The sequence below is a fragment of the Chlamydotis macqueenii genome, chromosome 1 (assembly GCF_036417535.1).
Source record: "Chlamydotis macqueenii isolate bChlMac1 chromosome 1, bChlMac1.mat, whole genome shotgun sequence".
NCBI lineage: Eukaryota > Metazoa > Chordata > Aves > Otidiformes > Otididae > Chlamydotis > Chlamydotis macqueenii.
The window spans coordinates 87,938,749-87,948,179 of record NC_141556.1 but is presented as its reverse complement, the minus strand read 5'-3'; the positions used below and the strand labels follow the sequence as shown (position 1 = coordinate 87,948,179).

The window sequence follows — 9,431 nt, the reverse complement described above, 5'->3', positions numbered from 1 at the left end:
GAGGGGAGGAGGCGGTGGCGCGCCTCGCCACGTGGTGCGGGGCGGCCAATCGCGGGCGCCTGCGCCTGCTCGCGCGGGCGGCCGGCCGGAAGCCGGCGCTCACGGCGCAGCAGGGGCGGGTAAAGCTCCGCCGGCAACTGAGCGCGAGGACGGCGGCTCGCGCGGGCGGGCGTCTTCCGGCGTGGGGCGTCTTCCGGCGTGGGCTGGGGCGCATGCGCGCGGGGGCCGGCATCAGCTGATCTCGGCGCCGCCGGAGGAGGAGGAGGAGGAGGAGGAGGAGGAGGAGGGAGTCGCGTTTCGGGTGTGCCGGCGCTGGCTGCAGGTGAGGCATCTGCGCCCCGCTCTCCCCCAACTCTGCTCCGCGCCTTCTGCTCCCCTGCCCCTCCCTTCCTAAGCCCGCCCGCCCGCCCGCCGGCTGCCCTCCCGCCGGCTGCCCTCCCCTCCGCCTGGTGAAAGGGGGAGGGAAGGGGGTCGTGTCACCTCTCTTCCCGCCCCCCCCCCCCCCCCCACTCCGCGGCCGTTACCTGCCCGGGAGGGGCCGCGGTCTCCCCGCGGAACCGCCCTCTGAGGGAGCGCGCGCGCGGCCCCCAACGGCCGCCCCCGCCTGGCAGAGTCCTCCGGGGGTCGAGGGGTCGGCAGGACCCGCACAAGCGCCCTGCGGTGCGGGTGTCTCCTGGGCGGCGGGCAGGGCCCCCGGGCGACCCCCGCCTGTCCGCGGCGCGGTAAGGGCAGAAGGCCGCGCTGGGAGCGGGGGCCGAGCCCGCCGCCTGTTCGGCTCCCGACTGGAAGCGAGTAACGCGCGGCGCTGCGTGCCTTCTCCGGATGGAGCCGTTTCCCAGCGGGAGAGCCCGCTGGCGGCGGCCGTGCTCTCCCCGGTCCTGTTCCTCAGGCGGGAAAAGGCCTGGAAAGCAAAGCAGCCCCCCGAGTAGGGTTTCCCCGAGTAAGAAACCTGCTGAGCACTGTCAGAGAAGCCCAACGAGATGACCCAGGGATATCCCAGAATCCATTATAAAGAGAAGCGGTGACAGTTGGCTGGGTTTCTGTGCCGGGTCACCCCACCATCTTGGGCGGGTGGAACTGAATCTTTCCGTGGCCTGACTGTAGCCCAGCAGTAAGTGAGCAGCAAAGCTGTGGAACAGGAACACTGCTACTGGCTTCTGACCGTAACTCTTCTGTAGTGAAAGGGCTCACCTGTTGTTTTGCAGTTAAAAATACTGATGACAACTCAAATATGTTTCATATTCCTGTAACCAGTGACAAAATCCTGATTTAGATGAGGTGTTCCAAACATCACACTTAAAGTTTCTTTCTTGTCTTTAAGTGAATTTATGTGGCTGGGTTCTGGGTGATATTGTACGTGTTACAGATAGTTGTGACATTGGAGTGTATGACACATATGTGTCAAGATCTATCCATTCAATGCAGTTGCCCAAAGTTATTTCTTCCTAAGATTTTAATACCTTCTCTCAGAGAATTTGCACTCCAGCTGGGAATAAATGCAATTTGGTGATTGTTATTCATTGTAATGCAATACTTCAGCAAAGTACACTGGCTATTTGATCTAGCGTGGTATTACAAATGCTAATACCACTTGATGAAGTGGAGAGGGAGTGGAAAAGGAGGAAAACCTGCTGACAGCTGCTAAAGGTGGTTTGTTGGCCCACCTGTTTGTAGCACTTCAGCAAGAAGGTGTGGAGTGTAGGTTGGCATTTGCAAGTGGAAGTTTGAATAACTGAGGCAGATCCTCAGTATATTGTAAATTGCTGTATTTGTGCTGATTTTGGTGCTCTGCAGATCTGCAGCAGCTGAATGTTTGGCTTCTCTATATGGTACTTTAAAAGGCCTTTTCAATGAGCAGCGAGCGTAACTATTAAATAGTATCTGCACTTTATTATTTTCTACTTAAGAATATGTGAAGTGAGATCAGTGTCTACATGTCTTTGAGTTACCAAAAATATTGCAGATTATTTTTGCTGTGCTTATCAGTTTATTAGGCCAAGTTGTCTTGAAAACAGTTTTACTCTCTTATGTGGGGAAAAAAAATAGTATTCATTCTATAATCGGGGGACAAAACAAGGCATTCAAAAATTATAAACCATCACAGACATCAACTTTAGAGGACGAGGAAGGAGAAATTAGGGCAACACTGGAAAGTGACTGCTGGCGTCAGCTGACTGTTCAAATGGGTGTTGAAGTCTTGTGTTGCAATAGTAACACAAGATCTCTGTTTCCTGTAAATGCAGCCTTCCATTTTCCAAATCAAGAACTATTTTGTACACATAGCACTAATATTAGGACTGAGAAGTGAACGATTAGTACTATTTGCTTAATTTTTGTACAGCATTAGCTTAAATTTAGCTTTTATTTTGGTCTAAGTATATATTAACTGTGATATACCTCACTAGACTTACAAAGTCTGCAGACTTCAGTATGCTTCTGTTGCCTAAATTTCTTCCCCCAGTGTGATTTTGTGCATATATTTTCCAGACACACATGGGTACTGGTATTACACATTGCCACCCAAAGCCTCTATAGACCAGCAGATTACTAGATTATTTGCTTGGAGATACATTTAGTGACACCACGCTTCACCTCTTGTGTTTTGATAACATCATACTGTGTCTTTGAGTTCCTGAGCCCTGAAAATTCTTACCAATGTTTTTCCCTTGTTCTGTTAAATTGCCTTTTTGTGAGCTAAGGCCATGTTCGTAATTACTCTTTTAAAAAGAGTTACAGGATAACTTAGTTGATATCTTTGGTTACTTTGGGGTTGACCATAAAATGTTGCATGCTGTTGCTGACCAAGTAATAGCACTTCTTTTTCTCTTGCTCTCTTTTTTTTTTAAGAAAACAAAACACATACCAAAACCAATGCGCCACATTGCCTAGAACTGAAATAGATTTCTCTCCTCCATACTTGTATCATTGGTTACAAAGAAAAGTGGGGGATTTTAGACTTGGAAATATTGAGATATTGTTGAATAATGGTATCCACATGATTTTTTTAGAATGGAACTATACCAAGGAAAACAGATGATGTAGTCAACTGGAATATCATGCTCGTTTGCTCTTACTCACTATCTTAAAACATGTGACTTCTTTAGCCTTCCAGCTGAACACAGAGAAATGAGGATCTACTCCAGCAGGAGGAAGCAGAATGAGTCTAAACTTTCCAACCTTTTCTTCATGTACACATTAAACCAGTAATCACCTCAAGGTCCAACATGCAGAACTGACTTAGACTGGATCATCTGGTGGTTGTTGTTGTACCTTCTTTTATGTTCTGAAAAGGATTTTTTTTTTTTTTTTTGTTGCGTTCACTCCTTCCTCTCCTTTGAAAGTGGACAGCTAAGCTTATACTGAATTCTTGTGTTTGGCCATATCTGATAGCAATAAGTCCTACAATACTATAAATAATTTCTGTTTGATTACTTTATTTCATCTATGCATTTATTTCTCTTGTGTTTGTCAAATTCTCCCAAAGTTAAACACCCCCCCTTCTTAGAAAGATTGACCATTTGCTGCTAGCTTTTTAGACTTCCATATACTATATGGTTTCTATGACAAACTTTGCTTTATGATTTCTGTCTTTACTGAAATGATAAACTTACTCTGAAAACCAGTAAAGTGTATATGGATAAATCCTGCGAGTCAATGAAGATCAGTGTTAGCTGCTGAATTTATTTTCTTGGTTCATCAGCTTGTACTCCTCTGAGCTTGTGTAACAGTAAATGTCATTGTCACCACTTGCTTTCTTCAGAAATAATTTGTCTGATGGTGATCTAACACATGCATGGTCCCCGTTGAGAGTTTAAGTTTGTCATAGTTCACAGCGTTTTGGAGCATCTGTTGTGAGTATCCTAAAATGTTCAAATCAGAAGTAATCTAGAAGTACTAAGACTAGTATGGGCAGCTGCCATCATGCTTATATTTTGATAGCACTGGTCTTTCTGCATTAGCAGTCTGACATCTGTTTAATTCTGAGAAGAATAATTTTCAAGACTGTTGCTACCTCAGTAAGCCAAGACTTGTCCTGCTGAACAGTTAAATGAACTAAAACTTCTGCTGAAAATAGACCCATTGCAAATGTAAATACTTGAGAGAAGCGATGTTCCTAGAGGGTATCTCTGTAATGTGAAAGCCTTATCTTTGTTCTTCTTAATCAGTTGATGATCGCTCATATTTTAAGTATGGCCAAGTTGAAATGTTGGTGTGCTGTTGAGTTTCAGCTGACCAGTCTGTCCAACTAACTCCTTCTGCCAGATGGCATCCCAAGAAAAATGCTGAAATCTGCTCTGTGAAGATGCAGTGTTCCCCTTGCTGTGTCCCACCTTTAGGATGCTATAAGCTATGGTTGCTTACTGGGAGTGGTTTGTTGCTGTTTAAGATATGTAAAATATATGTGATCTGAATTTCTGTACTGCTGGTCTGCATTCTGTGCCCTAAGCATGAAGAGCAGTCCTGTTGTGGTTGGGATGGTGGAGTGTGATGAGGGACAGAAAGGTTATGGAAAGCAAAAGGCTTTGGTTTTATAGAGAGAAAACTGCCTTTATTAAATAGTTTATTACAGCTGGAGAAAAGTTTTCAGATACGCAAGTGTCCTTTAACAGCCTGAAGAATTACTTGCCTATTTTTAAATATTTTAATCTAGCAAAGAAACTACATCTTCTGAGAAGTTCAGTTAGTGGGAGAAACATTTGGTTATTCTCATTGTTACGCTATATCATTATTTTGTTTCTCACTATGAAAGTAATACCTTAAAAAGCAACTCTTCAGAAAAAAAAAACCTAAAATTATATTTTTGGCTAAATGCAGATAACATTGGTAAGGACTTCTAAAAAGGCAATCCTGTCATGTGCATTTCCTCTAGATCCTTGAAATCTTGAGGGTTTTCCTATCATAAGATAAATTTGCATCACTTTGTAGATAATCAGATAACCACCACAATACATAGCTTAAACAGTGTTAAAATTTAATATGTTGGAGGGGCTCTGGCTAGTCTAAAGAAGCTGTAAATAGTTCAAGTAACTGAACGTAAAATCTCCAAATGTGGCTTAACTTGCTTTAAAGCATTTCCATTACAGGAAAAGTTGACCTCGCCTTAATTTCCTTTTACTGGAATCCAATGCCAATGTGTATTGTGATTCCAACCAGGTGTTTCACTACACCAAAGTGCTGTAAAAAAGTACTTCTATCTGGTAGAAGTATTACATCTTTCTCAAAGACTTTCATGCAAACTTACTTCTTCAAACTAGCTGTCAAATACCTCACATAATAAACTGAAGATTCCATAATATCCCAACTTTAAAGACAGCTCTGAAAGTAAGCGTAATGGTGAAATGCTTATTCCAAGCTTCTGCTCAGTATTTTAGCTATTACATTTAGAGACAGGGGGCTAGGTTGTAGAGGAGCTAGTGTCTTAATGAGCCTAAATTACTAATATGTTTCTGCATGTAAAACTGAGCCTGACTTACAAATCTAGCAGTAGTTGTTTTATGAAATTGCACACCTTTTGACTATTGAGTTAAGAATCTCAGACTAGTCAGAAGTGACTCTGCCGAACTATAGTAAAGTTTGCTGCTATGATTGCGTACAGCTTTGTGTTAATCTCATTTTGATGTTTATCATTTTAAAGGTTAGAGCAAGAAAAAGTATTTCAAGTAACAATGTCTAATACAACTAAAAGTAGAGTAACTTTTACTTAATAAAAACAGGAGTGGATTTTAGCTTTGCAGTAATGTTAGTGAGGTTAATGAAAATGTTACTTGTCTAGAGGAAATGGCTGGGCATTGCACTAAGCAGATGACTGCAGAACTTTTCAGCCCTAGCAGCTAGATAACAGCATCAGGATAAAAGACCACCACTATGGAACACAGAAATGAATATTGTATTAGTATTGTGTTATGACTTGGATCTCAGTTACGTTAGATCATTCTTTTGTGAGAAAGTCTATCAAGCCAAAGAAAAGGGGCAGGACGTGTAGGAGGCTGAAAGGTATGTCAATTTTTTTGCAGTAGGAAACTTTTGAAGCCACGTAGTAACGAAGAAATAAGGGGAGACTCAGCCATTTCCACCTCTAGAGCTCTAATGGAGAAGCCTTCTGGGCCGAGAGGAAAGAATTGTTGTAGAAAACCCTATCATGGAAAACTCTGTACCGTATAACCAGTCAGCTGATGAAGATTTTTTTCACATGGACAAAGTTGCTTTCTGTAGCAAGAGAAGTATTTTAATTGAGAAAACTAGGATCTTAACAGACTCTAGATATAACATGGCAAATGCATTTGAAGTCATAAGGCTGGTTATCTACTGAGCTGATCAAATCTTCAGTGGGTCAAAGCGGTTATGCAATGAATGCCCTGCTGGCCTTTGTTTATCGCTGCTGCTGGCTTTCTTGGTCATGTTCAAGCATGACTTTTTTTCTGTTCCCATTCTGGAGTAACTGAAGAAATCTCCAAAGCTTCTGAATAAAAGCTTGGTGATGGTACTTCTTGCATGGACAGACTTCACATCCCATCTTTTTTGGTAGGAGATAGTCTCTTATGCTCCATATATGTATTAAATATAATTGTAGTTTATATATATTTTGCTTGTGTGCAGTGATGTTTGCTTAAAATATGTCTTGTATGTATTGGCATACCCACAGGTAAGTCCCCATGTGTTTTGAGGAAGAAGGGAGTAGGAGCTTGTGATGTCTCACTTTGTAGCCATTGTGTGCTGTGGTGCCAGTGGTGGCATATTTCTATTTCCTATTTCTTTTCTTGAATACACCTAGATTTACCTGTACGTGTGCTGAGTCGCAAGCCTCATGTGAAAGGAAGGGCCTTTATAGTACCCAAGAAACAAGGTGTATGAAAGATGAATTGTCTTGTATGGTTGCAGATGGATCCACAGTATTTAGCTGAGCATCACTTAAGCAGATTCCTGACCTATCAAGAGTAGAGGTGGCCTCAAAGTGCTCTGTGGCAACTGGAATTGTGTGAATAATTAAACGGAAGAATGGCCATATTGTTGAGTTTACTAGCTTGATACTTCTAGCTTGGAGCTTATGGCCAGAACATTGGTACAGTTAGCTTCTTGATGTCTGTGTGAAGAGAAGACTAAGCCACATCATTGTGTTGAGCACAGGAGGTGACTCCTGGCTGGTTTCCTTACAGTGCAGATGATAAGAGTTGGAAGGTACTTGATGTAGCAGAGGGCTGTTCTGCTGTACCTCGACAGACTGGAAAAATAGGCTGACAGAAGTCTCATGAGGTTTGACAAAGGGAAGTGCCAAGTACTGCACCTGTGGAGGAATAGCCACATGCTCTCCTACAGCCTGGGGACTGGTTGGCTCTAAAGTGGCTTTGCTGAAAAGAACTAGAGGTCCTGGTGGATACCAAGTTGAACATGAGCTGGCAATGTGTCCTCGTGGCAAAGGCAGCCAGCACTATCCTGGGCTGCATTAGGAAGAACGCTGCCAGCGTATTCAGGGAGGTGGTTTTTCCCCTTGATTAAGCTCTGGGGAAACCACATCTGGAGTGCTGTGTCTGGTTCTGAGTTCTCCAGTAGAAGAAAGAGATGGCTTAATGGAGTGGGCCCAGAAAACGGCCACAAAGACCGTTAAGGGTTTGAAGATATGAAGAGAGGACGAGGGAGCTGGGATTATGTAGCCTCAGTAAGAGAAGACTCAGCGAATTTTAATGTAAATTATATAAATACCTGATGGGAGGGAAAAAGAGTATGGAGTCAGACTCTTCTCAGTGATATCTACTGAAATAAAAAAGAAACAGTGGGCTCAAACCAAAATGTAGGGAATTCCTTTTAAACGTAAGAAAACATTTTTTTCCTGTAAGCATGACTGAACACTGGAACAGATTGCTCAGAGTTGTGTGGTTTTTGTCCTTGGAACCAGTCAAAACCTGACTGGACACAGCCCTGAGCAGCCTGCTGTAGCTTGCTTTGAGCAGAACACATTAGTCTGTTTCAGATACAGTAAAATTTGTGACCTTAGTTCAAAGTTACTCCAGCAAAATGAATCCTAGCACTGGTGACTTATTAATGTAATGCTGCTGCGTCTGAATTGCTGGTCTTGTGCTATTTACTATGGTTTTGTTTAGTGCATTTAACCTTCTGTGCCAGTTTGATGTGTTACTCGAACTTGCAAAGATGGTCTTGAGAAGTTGTGAAGACTGCAGGGAACTCATCAACTCATGGCTTCTTGAGGGAGAGACCGCATAGCTGCTTGTCTCCTGTATGACATACGGGACAATATCTGTGTCTGTCAATCTTCAACAACTGATTTTAGCAGCTGTCACTCAAGGTAGCACATCAATCTGCTTCACTAAGGTGTTGGATGTTGAGCAGTTGCATCAATGCCTCTGCTAACTAGGGGAAGGGGCTCTTAACATTAGCAGCAGTAAGTCCTGCAAGACTCACTGTTTTGGGAAGAATCAATACCTGTTCTACATACTCAAGCAATTAGTATTGCAGTGTTTTCAGCGCCTCCCTGTGCAGTCTGTTGTTAAAACGGTTGTTCTGTTAAGCTCTTCCAGAACAGAGCACGCGCTGGTGTAGATATGTTACACAGGAGGACTGGTAGGTAAACAGATCCCAGCAGAAAGCATGCATCTCTCAAGGATTTTTATGTCATGGTATATACCGCTTCGGATGCTGGGATTATTGGCTTTGTAGGAGGTCCTCAATGTGGATGCCGCTTCTAATTTCTTATGCTTGGTCCTGTGCAGTAAGGATGGCACAGATGGGAGTTCAGCTGGGCTCTGGGTATCTTGATTTGCTATTGCGGCATTCCTCAGTGCTGGTGGGAGAGAGAGACTGATGACTCATCAAGTCAGGTGGTTATGCCTCTGCTGTGTGTCAGAAATTTCTTTCCCCTCTGCAGCAGGCTTTCTCATCCCTCTGTGTAGGGGCACTGGAAGGACAATTATTTTGTAAGTGGTAGTGCTTAACTGCTGAATTCTGGCTTTGCTTCCATTGGGCCTGTGGATTTTTGTTCCTCCCTGTTTTTGCAAAATAAGGTAAGAATCTGTGTTTATATGATAAAATAGTAATGGATTTTTCTTCCTTGCTGTAAGAAGGATCCTTCTAAAAATCTTACTGAGTCTTAATTTTGAAGAGATGTTTGTCTTAAGGCAGTTTGTTGTGTAAATTCTGGGTCTGATCAAATGTTTGAAGCAAAAACAAGGAACTGCAATAGAAAGCAGGTTTCTCTAGCATTGAGAGCAGAAGAGTTCCATTTTTGAGGTTACTCTATAGCCAAATTGCTGTGCTGGGGAGAAATCAAGATACAAAACTCGAGTCACTGTCCCTTGTATGATTCTAAAATTACTTGAATAATTCACCTTTCAGTCAGAGGTGGTCTGCGGTAAGTAATATTTTCATTTCTGGCACTGTTAGGTGGAATATGAACGTGTTAGAGCTTAAAAGCATGTTCA

At 43.2% G+C, this 9,431-nt stretch overlaps 1 protein-coding gene across 2 annotated transcripts in view; it reads left to right on the top strand.

Annotated features, from left to right (window-relative positions):
• Positions 1 to 279: 279 nt before the first annotated feature.
• Positions 280 to 9,431, top strand: part of ATP6V1A (ATPase H+ transporting V1 subunit A) — a 30,750-nt gene continuing 21,598 nt past the window's right edge. Inside the window, exon 1 of one of the 2 annotated variants that reach the window (XM_086760668.1) lies at positions 280 to 322. The gene's annotated coding sequence lies outside the window, so the exon portion shown is untranslated. Of the gene's footprint in view, positions 323 to 8,882; positions 9,015 to 9,431 lie in introns of those variants that run through there. The other variant, XM_010115691.2, reaches the window with a different exon arrangement.